Source organism: Hyla sarda, unplaced genomic scaffold (genome assembly GCF_029499605.1).
Source record: "Hyla sarda isolate aHylSar1 unplaced genomic scaffold, aHylSar1.hap1 scaffold_91, whole genome shotgun sequence".
Lineage (NCBI taxonomy): Eukaryota > Metazoa > Chordata > Amphibia > Anura > Hylidae > Hyla > Hyla sarda.
This window is the reverse complement of record NW_026610938.1, coordinates 21,055-39,104: the sequence shown is the minus strand read 5'-3', so window position 1 is coordinate 39,104 and position 18,050 is coordinate 21,055. Positions and strand designations below refer to the sequence as shown.

The window sequence follows — 18,050 nt, the reverse complement described above, 5'->3', positions numbered from 1 at the left end:
GCACACACCTACCTTTGTTGCCTGCAGATGCCTCCTTGGCTGTCCCCAAACGGTATCAAACCAACACCCACGGGAAGCTGTAAGCATAGAGGACATGCCTGCACCCCATTGGACTTACCTGTGTGGGTTAAACCCGGGTTATTTGACAACCTATGGCGGTGATGGTTCTGCTCAGGCAGAGCAGTGCTGATGCTCCTCATAAAGCTGTCGCTGCTGTGAAGGTTCTAGGTGACATCACAAATCCCTATGGTTACATACACAACAAAGCTGGGTTGTTGTTGTTTACACTCTGCAAGGCCTGTGGAAGTGAGTGACATCATAGCACTGTAGTTCTGAGGGTTCTAGATGGATGCAACAATCTCCTGTTGCTTCTATGAAGGCCATAATAGACGACATCACCAAACAGCTCCATAGTCACATACACAGCAAAGGAGAGATGTTGTTTACACCTAGTGATGTCAGTGGTATTGAGTGACATCACAGCACAGTGCTAAGGCTCCTGGGCCTGGACACAGCAGCTGCTGCAATATCTCAACGGAGAATACGTTTATATATATGTGTGTGTGTGCGCATATATATATATATATATATATATATATATATATATATATTTCTCCGCCGAAATCACTTTTAAACCCATTTCCACCTTTTTTTCCCTTCTCTTCCTCTTACTTTTTTTTCACGTTTTTTTTACGTCTTTCTCCTTTTCGCCTCTTTTCTGGGCATATTATTCTTCTTTTTCTTCTTTTTTTTCGTCTAATGCATACCCCATCAGTGCAGCAATGCTTATTCAATACCGCCAGCAGATGGAGACACTGGGGGATAATTTTCTAAGGATTTATACTGATTTTTCCTGTCTGAATTTGTCGCACAGAAAGTTGCAGGCCAAATATGTGTGACATTTCTGCGACTTTAGCTTCTAGAGCATTTTTACAACATTATACATAGGTGCTGAATACATAAAAAGCGACTGTTCAGCGACAGACAAGTCGCATCGGCTGAAAGTAGGCCAGAATGTCAGTCCATGTTGGAGCAGGTTTAGATACAGTCTAAAGTATAGATCTCAAAGTCTGTGCACAGAATTTAGCAAGGGCCTCGCACCTTCTGATGCATCAGGTAGGTGCACAATAGCATAGCCTAACCCTCTGTACTTTGGTCTATATTGATGCGGGACATAGACAGCCAGCTGATGACCAATCCATTAGTGCAATGGATGGCTGGAAGCATTTGTCTTTGCCTTTGCAATACCACAGAAGCAATGCATGGTCAATGTACAGCAATGACACACCTGTGTGAACAGCCAGGAGACCCCCCCCCCATGTTATGTTACATAGTTACATAGTTAGTACGGTCGAAAAAAGACATATGTCCATCAAGTTCAACCAGGGAATTAAGGGGTAGGGGTGTGGCGCGATATTGGGGAAGGGATGAGATTTTATATTTCTTCATAAGCATTAATCTTATTTTGTCAATTAGGAACATTCAGCACCCACCCGCTATCAAGGCAGCTGCCTATCATGTCATGCCCTACCTGCACAGGTGTGCTGGCTACTCAAATGATCCAATTAAGGAGGCCATTTAGTCAGCAGCAGCAGAAGTCCTGTGCCTGGATGCTCCAACAGCGGCCAGACACAAGCAGAAGCAGAAGCAGCAGAAGCAGCAGCAGCACCACCTTTTGTTTTTTGGCTGCAGCAGCAGCAAGGCCCACAGGGCTGGCTAGCTGGCTAGCCAGCAAGCAGGTAGCAATGAAAGTAGGAATCTTTCTTTTTAACCCTGTAAGGGGGTGGTGCACTGTACCCGAAGATACTGCCATATCGGGTCAATGCATAGGGCGACGGAAGCAAGCTTCGAAATCGGCCCCCGTTCTCAAAAATCCATTTAATATATGGTCCCCAGATAGGGGACGTATCAGATATTAAACTGATAAGAACAGATACTACACTTGATCTTAGCCAAAAGGCCGAGAAGCGATAACCGTGAAAGGGGCGGGCCCAACAAGGTGCCCTTCATGGGCACTATCACTGCTTGCTGTCAGGGAGGCTGCCAGACAATTTTCCATGCACACTCTGGGCTGGGGGGCAGTCAACCACCAGTACACACAGCAGAACCTAAACCCATACCATTATTGCTAAGCAGCAAGACAGGGGCTCATTGCACTCCCACGGGGCCTTTTTAAATGCAATCCATAACCCGGATTTGCCAGGAACCCTTCTTACTCCTCCTACTTGCATGTGACACTGGGCTTAGGATCTGCATAGGAAACACACACACAAGCACACACCTACCTTTGTTGCCTGCAGATGCCTCCTTGGCTGTCCCCAAACGGTATCAAACCAACACCCACGGGAAGCTGTAAGCATAGAGGACATGCCTGCACCCCATTGGACTTACCTGTGTGGGTTAAACCCGGGTTATTTGACAACCTATGGCGGTGATGGTTCTGCTCAGGCAGAGCAGTGCTGATGCTCCTCATAAAGCTGTCGCTGCTGTGAAGGTTCTAGGTGACATCACAAATCCCTATGGTTACATACACAACAAAGCTGGGTTGTTGTTGTTTACACTCTGCAAGGCCTGTGGAAGTGAGTGACATCATAGCACTGTAGTTCTGAGGGTTCTAGATGGATGCAACAATCTCCTGTTGCTTCTATGAAGGCCATAATAGACGACATCACCAAACAGCTCCATAGTCACATACACAGCAAAGGAGAGATGTTGTTTACACCTAGTGATGTCAGTGGTATTGAGTGACATCACAGCACAGTGCTAAGGCTCCTGGGCCTGGACACAGCAGCGGCTGCAATATCTCAACGGAGAATACGTTTATATATATGTGTGTGTGTGCGCATATATATATATATATATATATATATATATATATATATATATATTTCTCCGCCGAAATCACTTTTAAACCCATTTCCACCTTTTTTTCCCTTCTCTTCCTCTTACTTTTTTTTCACGTTTTTTTTACGTCTTTCTCCTTTTCGCCTCTTTTCTGGGCATATTATTCTTCTTTTTCTTCTTTTTTTTCGTCTAATGCATACCCCATCAGTGCAGCAATGCTTATTCAATACCGCCAGCAGATGGAGACACTGGGGGATAATTTTCTAAGGATTTATACTGATTTTTCCTGTCTGAATTTGTCGCACAGAAAGTTGCAGGCCAAATATGTGTGACATTTCTGCGACTTTAGCTTCTAGAGCATTTTTACAACATTATACATAGGTGCTGAATACATAAAAAGCGACTGTTCAGCGACAGACAAGTCGCATCGGCTGAAAGTAGGCCAGAATGTCAGTCCATGTTGGAGCAGGTTTAGATACAGTCTAAAGTATAGATCTCAAAGTCTGTGCACAGAATTTAGCAAGGGCCTCGCACCTTCTGATGCATCAGGTAGGTGCACAATAGCATAGCCTAACCCTCTGTACTTTGGTCTATATTGATGCGGGACATAGACAGCCAGCTGATGACCAATCCATTAGTGCAATGGATGGCTGGAAGCATTTGTCTTTGCCTTTGCAATACCACAGAAGCAATGCATGGTCAATGTACAGCAATGACACACCTGTGTGAACAGCCAGGAGACCCCCCCCCCCCCCCCATGTTATGTTACATAGTTACATAGTTAGTACGGTCGAAAAAAGACATATGTCCATCAAGTTCAACCAGGGAATTAAGGGGTAGGGGTGTGGCGCGATATTGGGGAAGGGATGAGATTTTATATTTCTTCATAAGCATTAATCTTATTTTGTCAATTAGGAACATTCAGCACCCACCCGCTATCAAGGCAGCTGCCTATCATGTCATGCCCTACCTGCACAGGTGTGCTGGCTACTCAAATGATCCAATTAAGGAGGCCATTTAGTCAGCAGCAGCAGAAGTCCTGTGCCTGGACGCTCCAACAGCGGCCAGACACAAGCAGAAGCAGAAGCAGCAGAAGCAGCAGCAGCACCACCTTTTGTTTTTTGGCTGCAGCAGCAGCAAGGCCCACAGGGCTGGCTAGCTGGCTAGCCAGCAAGCAGGTAGCAATGAAAGTAGGAATCTTTCTTTTTAACCCTGTAAGGGGGTGGTGCACTGTACCCGAAGATACTGCCATATCGGGTCAATGCATAGGGCGACGGAAGCAAGCTTCGAAATCGGCCCCCGTTCTCAAAAATCCATTTAATATATGGTCCCCAGATAGGGGACGTATCAGATATTAAACTGATAAGAACAGATACTACACTTGATCTTAGCCAAAAGGCCGAGAAGCGATAACCGTGAAAGGGGCGGGCCCAACAAGGTGCCCTTCATGGGCACTATCACTGCTTGCTGTCAGGGAGGCTGCCAGACAATTTTCCATGCACACTCTGGGCTGGGGGGCAGTCAACCACCAGTACACACAGCAGAACCTAAACCCATACCATTATTGCTAAGCAGCAAGACAGGGGCCCATTGCACTCCCACGGGGCCTTTTTAAATGCAATCCATAACCCGGATTTGCCAGGAACCCTTCTTACTCCTCCTACTTGCATGTGACACTGGGCTTAGGATCTGCATAGGAAACACACACACAAGCACACACCTACCTTTGTTGCCTGCAGATGCCTCCTTGGCTGTCCCCAAACGGTATCAAACCAACACCCACGGGAAGCTGTAAGCATAGAGGACATGCCTGCACCCCATTGGACTTACCTGTGTGGGTTAAACCCGGGTTATTTGACAACCTATGGCGGTGATGGTTCTGCTCAGGCAGAGCAGTGCTGATGCTCCTCATAAAGCTGTCGCTGCTGTGAAGGTTCTAGGTGACATCACAAATCCCTATGGTTACATACACAACAAAGCTGGGTTGTTGTTGTTTACACTCTGCAAGGCCTGTGGAAGTGAGTGACATCATAGCACTGTAGTTCTGAGGGTTCTAGATGGATGCAACAATCTCCTGTTGCTTCTATGAAGGCCATAATAGACGACATCACCAAACAGCTCCATAGTCACATACACAGCAAAGGAGAGATGTTGTTTACACCTAGTGATGTCAGTGGTATTGAGTGACATCACAGCACAGTGCTAAGGCTCCTGGGCCTGGACACAGCAGCGGCTGCAATATCTCAACGGAGAATACGTTTATATATATGTGTGTGTGTGCGCGTATATATATATATATATATATATATATATATATTTCTCCGCCGAAATCACTTTTAAACCCATTTCCACCTTTTTTTCCCTTCTCTTCCTCTTACTTTTTTTTCACGTTTTTTTACGTTTTTCTCCTTTTCGCCTCTTTTCTGGGCGTATTATTCTTCTTTTTCTTCTTTTTTTCGTCTAATGCATACCCCATCAGTGCAGCAATGCTTATTCAATACCGCCAGCAGATGGAGACACTGGGGGATAATTTTCTAAGGATTTATACTGATTTTTCCTGTCTGAATTTGTCGCACAGAAAGTTGCAGGCCAAATATGTGTGACATTTCTGCGACTTTAGCTTCTAGAGCATTTTTACAACATTATACATAGGTGCTGAATACATAAAAAGCGACTGTTCAGCGACAGACAAGTCGCATCGGCTGAAAGTAGGCCAGAATGTCAGTCCATGTTGGAGCAGGTTTAGATACAGTCTAAAGTATAGATCTCAAAGTCTGTGCACAGAATTTAGCAAGGGCCTCGCACCTTCTGATGCATCAGGTAGGTGCACAATAGCATAGCCTAACCCTCTGTACTTTGGTCTATATTGATGCGGGACATAGACAGCCAGCTGATGACCAATCCATTAGTGCAATGGATGGCTGGAAGCATTTGTCTTTGCCTTTGCAATACCACAGAAGCAATGCATGGTCAATGTACAGCAATGACACACCTGTGTGAACAGCCAGGAGACCCCCCCCCCCATGTTATGTTACATAGTTACATAGTTAGTACGGTCGAAAAAAGACATATGTCCATCAAGTTCAACCAGGGAATTAAGGGGTAGGGGTGTGGCGCGATATTGGGGAAGGGATGAGATTTTATATTTCTTCATAAGCATTAATCTTATTTTGTCAATTAGGAACATTCAGCACCCACCCGCTATCAAGGCAGCTGCCTATCATGTCATGCCCTACCTGCACATGTGTGCTGGCTACTCAAATGATCCAATTAAGGAGGCCATTTAGTCAGCAGCAGCAGAAGTCCTGTGCCTGGACGCTCCAACAGCGGCCAGACACAAGCAGAAGCAGAAGCAGCAGAAGCAGCAGCAGCACCACCTTTTGTTTTTTGGCTGCAGCAGCAGCAAGGCCCACAGGGCTGGCTAGCTGGCTAGCCAGCAAGCAGGTAGCAATGAAAGTAGGAATCTTTCTTTTTAACCCTGTAAGGGGGTGGTGCACTGTACCCGAAGATACTGCCATATCGGGTCAATGCATAGGGCGACGGAAGCAAGCTTCGAAATTGGCCCCCGTTCTCAAAAATCCAATTAATATATGGTCCCCAGATAGGGGACGTATCAGATATTAAACTGATAAGAACAGATACTACACTTGATCTTAGCCAAAAGGCCGAGAAGCGATAACCGTGAAAGGGGCGGGCCCAACAAGGTGCCCTTCATGGGCACTATCACTGCTTGCTGTCAGGGAGGCTGCCAGACAATTTTCCATGCACACTCTGGGCTGGGGGGCAGTCAACCACCAGTACACACAGCAGAACCTAAACCCATACCATTATTGCTAAGCAGCAAGACAGGGGCCCATTGCACTCCCACGGGGCCTTTTTAAATGCAATCCATAACCCGGATTTGCCAGGAACCCTTCTTACTCCTCCTACTTGCATGTGACACTGGGCTTAGGATCTGCATAGGAAACACAAACACAAGCACACACCTACCTTTGTTGCCTGCAGATGCCTCCTTGGCTGTCCCCAAACGGTATCAAACCAACACCCACGGGAAGCTGTAAGCATAGAGGACATGCCTGCACCCCATTGGACTTACCTGTGTGGGTTAAACCCGGGTTATTTGACAACCTATGGCGGTGATGGTTCTGCTCAGGCAGAGCAGTGCTGATGCTCCTCATAAAGCTGTCGCTGCTGTGAAGGTTCTAGGTGACATCACAAATCCCTATGGTTACATACACAACAAAGCTGGGTTGTTGTTGTTTACACTCTGCAAGGCCTGTGGAAGTGAGTGACATCATAGCACTGTAGTTCTGAGGGTTCTAGATGGATGCAACAATCTCCTGTTGCTTCTATGAAGGCCATAATAGACGACATCACCAAACAGCTCCATAGTCACATACACAGCAAAGGAGAGATGTTGTTTACACCTAGTGATGTCAGTGGTATTGAGTGACATCACAGCACAGTGCTAAGGCTCCTGGGCCTGGACACAGCAGCGGCTGCAATATCTCAACGGAGAATACGTTTATATATATGTGTGTGTGTGCGCGTATATATATATATATATATATATATATATATATATATATATATATATTTCTCCGCCGAAATCACTTTTAAACCCATTTCCACCTTTTTTTCCCTTCTCTTCCTCTTACTTTTTTTTCACGTTTTTTTACGTTTTTCTCCTTTTCGCCTCTTTTCTGGGCGTATTATTCTTCTTTTTCTTCTTTTTTTTCGTCTAATGCATACCCCATCAGTGCAGCAATGCTTATTCAATACCGCCAGCAGATGGAGACACTGGGGGATAATTTTCTAAGGATTTATACTGATTTTTCCTGTCTGAATTTGTCGCACAGAAAGTTGCAGGCCAAATATGTGTGACATTTCTGCGACTTTAGCTTCTAGAGCATTTTTACAACATTATACATAGGTGCTGAATACATAAAAAGCGACTGTTCAGCGACAGACAAGTCGCATCGGCTGAAAGTAGGCCAGAATGTCAGTCCATGTTGGAGCAGGTTTAGATACAGTCTAAAGTATAGATCTCAAAGTCTGTGCACAGAATTTAGCAAGGGCCTCGCACCTTCTGATGCATCAGGTAGGTGCACAATAGCATAGCCTAACCCTCTGTACTTTGGTCTATATTGATGCGGGACATAGACAGCCAGCTGATGACCAATCCATTAGTGCAATGGATGGCTGGAAGCATTTGTCTTTGCCTTTGCAATACCACAGAAGCAATGCATGGTCAATGTACAGCAATGACACACCTGTGTGAACAGCAAGGAGACCCCCCCCCCCATGTTATGTTACATAGTTACATAGTTAGTACGGTCGAAAAAAGACATATGTCCATCAAGTTCAACCAGGGAATTAAGGGGTAGGGGTGTGGCGCGATATTGGGGAAGGGATGAGATTTTATATTTCTTCATAAGCATTAATCTTATTTTGTCAATTAGGAACATTCAGCACCCACCCGCTATCAAGGCAGCTGCCTATCATGTCATGCCCTACCTGCACAGGTGTGCTGGCTACTCAAATGATCCAATTAAGGAGGCCATTTAGTCAGCAGCAGCAGAAGTCCTGTGCCTGGACGCTCCAACAGCGGCCAGACACAAGCAGAAGCAGAAGCAGCAGAAGCAGCAGCAGCACCACCTTTTGTTTTTTGGCTGCAGCAGCAGCAAGGCCCACAGGGCTGGCTAGCTGGCTAGCCAGCAAGCAGGTAGCAATGAAAGTAGGAATCTTTCTTTTTAACCCTGTAAGGGGGTGGTGCACTGTACCCGAAGATACTGCCATATCGGGTCAATGCATAGGGCGACGGAAGCAAGCTTCGAAATCGGCCCCCGTTCTCAAAAATCCATTTAATATATGGTCCCCAGATAGGGGACGTATCAGATATTAAACTGATAAGAACAGATACTACACTTGATCTTAGCCAAAAGGCCGAGAAGCGATAACCGTGAAAGGGGCGGGCCCAACAAGGTGCCCTTCATGGGCACTATCACTGCTTGCTGTCAGGGAGGCTGCCAGACAATTTTCCATGCACACTCTGGGCTGGGGGGCAGTCAACCACCAGTACACACAGCAGAACCTAAACCCATACCATTATTGCTAAGCAGCAAGACAGGGGCCCATTGCACTCCCACGGGGCCTTTTTAAATGCAATCCATAACCCGGATTTGCCAGGAACCCTTCTTACTCCTCCTACTTGCATGTGACACTGGGCTTAGGATCTGCATAGGAAACACACACACAAGCACACACCTACCTTTGTTGCCTGCAGATGCCTCCTTGGCTGTCCCCAAACGGTATCAAACCAACACCCACGGGAAGCTGTAAGCATAGAGGACATGCCTGCACCCCATTGGACTTACCTGTGTGGGTTAAACTCGGGTTATTTGACAACCTATGGCGGTGATGGTTCTGCTCAGGCAGAGCAGTGCTGATGCTCCTCATAAAGCTGTCGCTGCTGTGAAGGTTCTAGGTGACATCACAAATCCCTATGGTTACATACACAACAAAGCTGGGTTGTTGTTGTTTACACTCTGCAAGGCCTGTGGAAGTGAGTGACATCATAGCACTGTAGTTCTGAGGGTTCTAGATGGATGCAACAATCTCCTGTTGCTTCTATGAAGGCCATAATAGACGACATCACCAAACAGCTCCATAGTCACATACACAGCAAAGGAGAGATGTTGTTTACACCTAGTGATGTCAGTGGTATTGAGTGACATCACAGCACAGTGCTAAGGCTCCTGGGCCTGGACACAGCAGCGGCTGCAATATCTCAACGGAGAATACGTTTATATATATGTGTGTGTGTGCGCGTATATATATATATATATATATATATATATATATTTCTCCGCCGAAATCACTTTTAAACCCATTTCCACCTTTTTTTCCCTTCTCTTCCTCTTACTTTTTTTTCACGTTTTTTTACGTTTTTCTCCTTTTCGCCTCTTTTCTGGGCGTATTATTCTTCTTTTTCTTCTTTTTTTCGTCTAATGCATACCCCATCAGTGCAGCAATGCTTATTCAATACCGCCAGCAGATGGAGACACTGGGGGATAATTTTCTAAGGATTTATACTGATTTTTCCTGTCTGAATTTGTCGCACAGAAAGTTGCAGGCCAAATATGTGTGACATTTCTGCGACTTTAGCTTCTAGAGCATTTTTACAACATTATACATAGGTGCTGAATACATAAAAAGCGACTGTTCAGCGACAGACAAGTCGCATCGGCTGAAAGTAGGCCAGAATGTCAGTCCATGTTGGAGCAGGTTTAGATACAGTCTAAAGTATAGATCTCAAAGTCTGTGCACAGAATTTAGCAAGGGCCTCGCACCTTCTGATGCATCAGGTAGGTGCACAATAGCATAGCCTAACCCTCTGTACTTTGGTCTATATTGATGCGGGACATAGACAGCCAGCTGATGACCAATCCATTAGTGCAATGGATGGCTGGAAGCATTTGTCTTTGCCTTTGCAATACCACAGAAGCAATGCATGGTCAATGTACAGCAATGACACACCTGTGTGAACAGCCAGGAGACCCCCCCCCCCATGTTATGTTACATAGTTACATAGTTAGTACGGTCGAAAAAAGACATATGTCCATCAAGTTCAACCAGGGAATTAAGGGGTAGGGGTGTGGCGCGATATTGGGGAAGGGATGAGATTTTATATTTCTTCATAAGCATTAATCTTATTTTGTCAATTAGGAACATTCAGCACCCACCCGCTATCAAGGCAGCTGCCTATCATGTCATGCCCTACCTGCACATGTGTGCTGGCTACTCAAATGATCCAATTAAGGAGGCCATTTAGTCAGCAGCAGCAGAAGTCCTGTGCCTGGACGCTCCAACAGCGGCCAGACACAAGCAGAAGCAGAAGCAGCAGAAGCAGCAGCAGCACCACCTTTTGTTTTTTGGCTGCAGCAGCAGCAAGGCCCACAGGGCTGGCTAGCTGGCTAGCCAGCAAGCAGGTAGCAATGAAAGTAGGAATCTTTCTTTTTAACCCTGTAAGGGGGTGGTGCACTGTACCCGAAGATACTGCCATATCGGGTCAATGCATAGGGCGACGGAAGCAAGCTTCGAAATTGGCCCCCGTTCTCAAAAATCCAATTAATATATGGTCCCCAGATAGGGGACGTATCAGATATTAAACTGATAAGAACAGATACTACACTTGATCTTAGCCAAAAGGCCGAGAAGCGATAACCGTGAAAGGGGCGGGCCCAACAAGGTGCCCTTCATGGGCACTATCACTGCTTGCTGTCAGGGAGGCTGCCAGACAATTTTCCATGCACACTCTGGGCTGGGGGGCAGTCAACCACCAGTACACACAGCAGAACCTAAACCCATACCATTATTGCTAAGCAGCAAGACAGGGGCCCATTGCACTCCCACGGGGCCTTTTTAAATGCAATCCATAACCCGGATTTGCCAGGAACCCTTCTTACTCCTCCTACTTGCATGTGACACTGGGCTTAGGATCTGCATAGGAAACACAAACACAAGCACACACCTACCTTTGTTGCCTGCAGATGCCTCCTTGGCTGTCCCCAAACGGTATCAAACCAACACCCACGGGAAGCTGTAAGCATAGAGGACATGCCTGCACCCCATTGGACTTACCTGTGTGGGTTAAACCCGGGTTATTTGACAACCTATGGCGGTGATGGTTCTGCTCAGGCAGAGCAGTGCTGATGCTCCTCATAAAGCTGTCGCTGCTGTGAAGGTTCTAGGTGACATCACAAATCCCTATGGTTACATACACAACAAAGCTGGGTTGTTGTTGTTTACACTCTGCAAGGCCTGTGGAAGTGAGTGACATCATAGCACTGTAGTTCTGAGGGTTCTAGATGGATGCAACAATCTCCTGTTGCTTCTATGAAGGCCATAATAGACGACATCACCAAACAGCTCCATAGTCACATACACAGCAAAGGAGAGATGTTGTTTACACCTAGTGATGTCAGTGGTATTGAGTGACATCACAGCACAGTGCTAAGGCTCCTGGGCCTGGACACAGCAGCGGCTGCAATATCTCAACGGAGAATACGTTTATATATATGTGTGTGTGTGCGCGTATATATATATATATATATATATATATATATATATATATATATATTTCTCCGCCGAAATCACTTTTAAACCCATTTCCACCTTTTTTTCCCTTCTCTTCCTCTTACTTTTTTTTCACGTTTTTTTACGTTTTTCTCCTTTTCGCCTCTTTTCTGGGCGTATTATTCTTCTTTTTCTTCTTTTTTTTCGTCTAATGCATACCCCATCAGTGCAGCAATGCTTATTCAATACCGCCAGCAGATGGAGACACTGGGGGATAATTTTCTAAGGATTTATACTGATTTTTCCTGTCTGAATTTGTCGCACAGAAAGTTGCAGGCCAAATATGTGTGACATTTCTGCGACTTTAGCTTCTAGAGCATTTTTACAACATTATACATAGGTGCTGAATACATAAAAAGCGACTGTTCAGCGACAGACAAGTCGCATCGGCTGAAAGTAGGCCAGAATGTCAGTCCATGTTGGAGCAGGTTTAGATACAGTCTAAAGTATAGATCTCAAAGTCTGTGCACAGAATTTAGCAAGGGCCTCGCACCTTCTGATGCATCAGGTAGGTGCACAATAGCATAGCCTAACCCTCTGTACTTTGGTCTATATTGATGCGGGACATAGACAGCCAGCTGATGACCAATCCATTAGTGCAATGGATGGCTGGAAGCATTTGTCTTTGCCTTTGCAATACCACAGAAGCAATGCATGGTCAATGTACAGCAATGACACACCTGTGTGAACAGCAAGGAGACCCCCCCCCCCATGTTATGTTACATAGTTACATAGTTAGTACGGTCGAAAAAAGACATATGTCCATCAAGTTCAACCAGGGAATTAAGGGGTAGGGGTGTGGCGCGATATTGGGGAAGGGATGAGATTTTATATTTCTTCATAAGCATTAATCTTATTTTGTCAATTAGGAACATTCAGCACCCACCCGCTATCAAGGCAGCTGCCTATCATGTCATGCCCTACCTGCACAGGTGTGCTGGCTACTCAAATGATCCAATTAAGGAGGCCATTTAGTCAGCAGCAGCAGAAGTCCTGTGCCTGGACGCTCCAACAGCGGCCAGACACAAGCAGAAGCAGAAGCAGCAGAAGCAGCAGCAGCACCACCTTTTGTTTTTTGGCTGCAGCAGCAGCAAGGCCCACAGGGCTGGCTAGCTGGCTAGCCAGCAAGCAGGTAGCAATGAAAGTAGGAATCTTTCTTTTTAACCCTGTAAGGGGGTGGTGCACTGTACCCGAAGATACTGCCATATCGGGTCAATGCATAGGGCGACGGAAGCAAGCTTCGAAATCGGCCCCCGTTCTCAAAAATCCATTTAATATATGGTCCCCAGATAGGGGACGTATCAGATATTAAACTGATAAGAACAGATACTACACTTGATCTTAGCCAAAAGGCCGAGAAGCGATAACCGTGAAAGGGGCGGGCCCAACAAGGTGCCCTTCATGGGCACTATCACTGCTTGCTGTCAGGGAGGCTGCCAGACAATTTTCCATGCACACTCTGGGCTGGGGGGCAGTCAACCACCAGTACACACAGCAGAACCTAAACCCATACCATTATTGCTAAGCAGCAAGACAGGGGCCCATTGCACTCCCACGGGGCCTTTTTAAATGCAATCCATAACCCGGATTTGCCAGGAACCCTTCTTACTCCTCCTACTTGCATGTGACACTGGGCTTAGGATCTGCATAGGAAACACACACACAAGCACACACCTACCTTTGTTGCCTGCAGATGCCTCCTTGGCTGTCCCCAAACGGTATCAAACCAACACCCACGGGAAGCTGTAAGCATAGAGGACATGCCTGCACCCCATTGGACTTACCTGTGTGGGTTAAACTCGGGTTATTTGACAACCTATGGCGGTGATGGTTCTGCTCAGGCAGAGCAGTGCTGATGCTCCTCATAAAGCTGTCGCTGCTGTGAAGGTTCTAGGTGACATCACAAATCCCTATGGTTACATACACAACAAAGCTGGGTTGTTGTTGTTTACACTCTGCAAGGCCTGTGGAAGTGAGTGACATCATAGCACTGTAGTTCTGAGGGTTCTAGATGGATGCAACAATCTCCTGTTGCTTCTATGAAGGCCATAATAGACGACATCACCAAACAGCTCCATAGTCACATACACAGCAAAGGAGAGATGTTGTTTACACCTAGTGATGTCAGTGGTATTGAGTGACATCACAGCACAGTGCTAAGGCTCCTGGGCCTGGACACAGCAGCGGCTGCAATATCTCAACGGAGAATACGTTTATATATATGTGTGTGTGTGCGCGTATATATATATATATATATATATATATATATATATATATATATTTCTCCGCCGAAATCACTTTTAAACCCATTTCCACCTTTTTTTCCCTTCTCTTCCTCTTACTTTTTTTTCACGTTTTTTTACGTTTTTCTCCTTTTCGCCTCTTTTCTGGGCGTATTATTCTTCTTTTTCTTCTTTTTTTTCGTCTAATGCATACCCCATCAGTGCAGCAATGCTTATTCAATACCGCCAGCAGATGGAGACACTGGGGGATAATTTTCTAAGGATTTATACTGATTTTTCCTGTCTGAATTTGTCGCACAGAAAGTTGCAGGCCAAATATGTGTGACATTTCTGCGACTTTAGCTTCTAGAGCATTTTTACAACATTATACATAGGTGCTGAATACATAAAAAGCGACTGTTCAGCGACAGACAAGTCGCATCGGCTGAAAGTAGGCCAGAATGTCAGTCCATGTTGGAGCAGGTTTAGATACAGTCTAAAGTATAGATCTCAAAGTCTGTGCACAGAATTTAGCAAGGGCCTCGCACCTTCTGATGCATCAGGTAGGTGCACAATAGCATAGCCTAACCCTCTGTACTTTGGTCTATATTGATGCGGGACATAGACAGCCAGCTGATGACCAATCCATTAGTGCAATGGATGGCTGGAAGCATTTGTCTTTGCCTTTGCAATACCACAGAAGCAATGCATGGTCAATGTACAGCAATGACACACCTGTGTGAACAGCCAGGAGACCCCCCCCCCCCCCCCCCCATGTTATGTTACATAGTTACATAGTTAGTACGGTCGAAAAAAGACATATGTCCATCAAGTTCAACCAGGGAATTAAGGGGTAGGGGTGTGGCGCGATATTGGGGAAGGGATGAGATTTTATATTTCTTCATAAGCATTAATCTTATTTTGTCAATTAGGAACATTCAGCACCCACCCGCTATCAAGGCAGCTGCCTATCATGTCATGCCCTACCTGCACAGGTGTGCTGGCTACTCAAATGATCCAATTAAGGAGGCCATTTAGTCAGCAGCAGCAGAAGTCCTGTGCCTGGACGCTCCAACAGCGGCCAGACACAAGCAGAAGCAGAAGCAGCAGAAGCAGCAGCAGCACCACCTTTTGTTTTTTGGCTGCAGCAGCAGCAAGGCCCACAGGGCTGGCTAGCTGGCTAGCCAGCAAGCAGGTAGCAATGAAAGTAGGAATCTTTCTTTTTAACCCTGTAAGGGGGTGGTGCACTGTACCCGAAGATACTGCCATATCGGGTCAATGCATAGGGCGACGGAAGCAAGCTTCGAAATCGGCCCCCGTTCTCAAAAATCCATTTAATATATGGTCCCCAGATAGGGGACGTATCAGATATTAAACTGATAAGAACAGATACTACACTTGATCTTAGCCAAAAGGCCGAGAAGCGATAACCGTGAAAGGGGCGGGCCCAACAAGGTGCCCTTCATGGGCACTATCACTGCTTGCTGTCAGGGAGGCTGCCAGACAATTTTCCATGCACACTCTGGGCTGGGGGGCAGTCAACCACCAGTACACACAGCAGAACCTAAACCCATACCATTATTGCTAAGTAGCAAGACAGGGGCCCATTGCACTCCCACGGGGCCTTTTTAAATGCAATCCATAACCCGGATTTGCCAGGAACCCTTCTTACTCCTCCTACTTGCATGTGACACTGGGCTTAGGATCTGCATAGGAAACACACACACAAGCACACACCTACCTTTGTTGCCTGCAGATGCCTCCTTGGCTGTCCCCAAACGGTATCAAACCAACACCCACGGGAAGCTGTAAGCATAGAGGACATGCCTGCACCCCATTGGACTTACCTGTGTGGGTTAAACCCGGGTTATTTGACAACCTATGGCGGTGATGGTTCTGCTCAGGCAGAGCAGTGCTGATGCTCCTCATAAAGCTGTCGCTGCTGTGAAGGTTCTAGGTGACATCACAAATCCCTATGGTTACATACACAACAAAGCTGGGTTGTTGTTGTTTACACTCTGCAAGGCCTGTGGAAGTGAGTGACATCATAGCACTGTAGTTCTGAGGGTTCTAGATGGATGCAACAATCTCCTGTTGCTTCTATGAAGGCCATAATAGACGACATCACCAAACAGCTCCATAGTCACATACACAGCAAAGGAGAGATGTTGTTTACACCTAGTGATGTCAGTGGTATTGAGTGACATCACAGCACAGTGCTAAGGCTCCTGGGCCTGGACACAGCAGCGGCTGCAATATCTCAACGGAGAATACGTTTATATATATGTGTGTGTGTGCGCGTATATATATATATATATATATATATATATATATATATATTCTCCGCCGAAATCACTTTTAAACCCATTTCCACCTTTTTTTCCCTTCTCTTCCTCTTACTTTTTTTTCAGGTTTTTTTACGTTTTTCTCCTTTTCGCCTCTTTTCTGGGCGTATTATTCTTCTTTTTCTTCTTTTTTTTTCGTCTAATGCATACCCCATCAGTGCAGCAATGCTTATTCAATACCGCCAGCAGATGGAGACACTGGGGGATAATTTTCTAAGGATTTATACTGATTTTTCCTGTCTGAATTTGTCGCACAGAAAGTTGCAGGCCAAATATGTGTGACATTTCTGCGACTTTAGCTTCTAGAGCATTTTTACAACATTATACATAGGTGCTGAATACATAAAAAGCGACTGTTCAGCGACAGACAAGTCGCATCGGCTGAAAGTAGGCCAGAATGTCAGTCCATGTTGGAGCAGGTTTAGATACAGTCTAAAGTATAGATCTCAAAGTCTGTGCACAGAATTTAGCAAGGGCCTCGCACCTTCTGATGCATCAGGTAGGTGCACAATAGCATAGCCTAACCCTCTGTACTTTGGTCTATATTGATGCGGGACATAGACAGCCAGCTGATGACCAATCCATTAGTGCAATGGATGGCTGGAAGCATTTGTCTTTGCCTTTGCAATACCACAGAAGCAATGCATGGTCAATGTACAGCAATGACACACCTGTGTGAACAGCCAGGAGACCCCCCCCCCCCCCATGTTATGTTACATAGTTACATAGTTAGTACGGTCGAAAAAAGACATATGTCCATCAAGTTCAACCAGGGAATTAAGGGGTAGGGGTGTGGCGCGATATTGGGGAAGGGATGAGATTTTATATTTCTTCATAAGCATTAATCTTATTTTGTCAATTAGGTACATTCAGCACCCACCCGCTATCAAGGCAGCTGCCTATCATGTCATGCCCTAGCTGCACAGGTGTGCTGGCTACTCAAATGATCCAATTAAGGAGGCCATTTAGTCAGCAGCAGCAGAAGTCCTGTGCCTGGACGCTCCAACAGCGGCCAGACACAAGCAGAAGCAGAAGCAGCAGAAGCAGCAGCAGCACCACCTTTTGTTTTTTGGCTGCAGCAGCAGCAAGGCCCACAGGGCTGGCTAGCTGGCTAGCCAGCAAGCAGGTAGCAATGAAAGTAGGAATCTTTCTTTTTAACCCTGTAAGGGGGTGGTGCACTGTACCCGAAGATACTGCCATATCGGGTCAATGCATAGGGCGACGGAAGCAAGCTTCGAAATCGGCCCCCGTTCTCAAAAATCCATTTAATATATGGTCCCCAGATAGGGGACGTATCAGATATTAAACTGATAAGAACAGATTTAAAAAGTACATTTAAACGCATGTTAAGAACATAAAACCACTGTTTTTCCATTTTTGCCTTCTTCTTACCTGCTTTGATAAAAAAAAATCTGATTTTAGATTTGGTGCCCTCCCACCAGTGCAGCATAGGCTCGTGGGGTTTTCTTTGTGATTGCCAGCATTGGTAGGTCCGCACAAA

At 45.9% G+C, this 18,050-nt stretch overlaps 8 non-coding genes across 8 annotated transcripts; all 8 read right to left on the bottom strand.

The window, feature by feature from the left end:
* Positions 1-1,781: 1,781 nt before the first annotated feature.
* On the bottom strand, positions 1,782-1,972 carry LOC130349145 (U2 spliceosomal RNA). Its single transcript, XR_008886547.1, has one exon. It is a non-coding gene; the product is annotated as a U2 spliceosomal RNA (small nuclear RNA).
* Positions 1,973-4,064: 2,092 nt separating this feature from the next.
* Positions 4,065-4,255, bottom strand: LOC130349133 (U2 spliceosomal RNA). Its single transcript, XR_008886536.1, has one exon. It is a non-coding gene; the product is annotated as a U2 spliceosomal RNA (small nuclear RNA).
* A 2,075-nt stretch (positions 4,256-6,330) lies between these two features.
* Positions 6,331-6,521, bottom strand: LOC130349324 (U2 spliceosomal RNA). Its single transcript, XR_008886677.1, has one exon. It is a non-coding gene; the product is annotated as a U2 spliceosomal RNA (small nuclear RNA).
* Positions 6,522-8,611: 2,090 nt separating this feature from the next.
* On the bottom strand, positions 8,612-8,802 carry LOC130349121 (U2 spliceosomal RNA). The gene has a single exon (XR_008886525.1). It is a non-coding gene; the product is annotated as a U2 spliceosomal RNA (small nuclear RNA).
* A 2,075-nt stretch (positions 8,803-10,877) lies between these two features.
* On the bottom strand, positions 10,878-11,068 carry LOC130349201 (U2 spliceosomal RNA). The gene has a single exon (XR_008886597.1). It is a non-coding gene; the product is annotated as a U2 spliceosomal RNA (small nuclear RNA).
* A 2,088-nt stretch (positions 11,069-13,156) lies between these two features.
* On the bottom strand, positions 13,157-13,347 carry LOC130349109 (U2 spliceosomal RNA). Its single transcript, XR_008886514.1, has one exon. It is a non-coding gene; the product is annotated as a U2 spliceosomal RNA (small nuclear RNA).
* A 2,094-nt stretch (positions 13,348-15,441) lies between these two features.
* Positions 15,442-15,632, bottom strand: LOC130349097 (U2 spliceosomal RNA). Its single transcript, XR_008886503.1, has one exon. It is a non-coding gene; the product is annotated as a U2 spliceosomal RNA (small nuclear RNA).
* Positions 15,633-17,717: 2,085 nt separating this feature from the next.
* LOC130349274 (U2 spliceosomal RNA) lies at positions 17,718-17,907 on the bottom strand. Its single transcript, XR_008886661.1, has one exon. It is a non-coding gene; the product is annotated as a U2 spliceosomal RNA (small nuclear RNA).
* Positions 17,908-18,050: the final 143 nt, after the last annotated feature.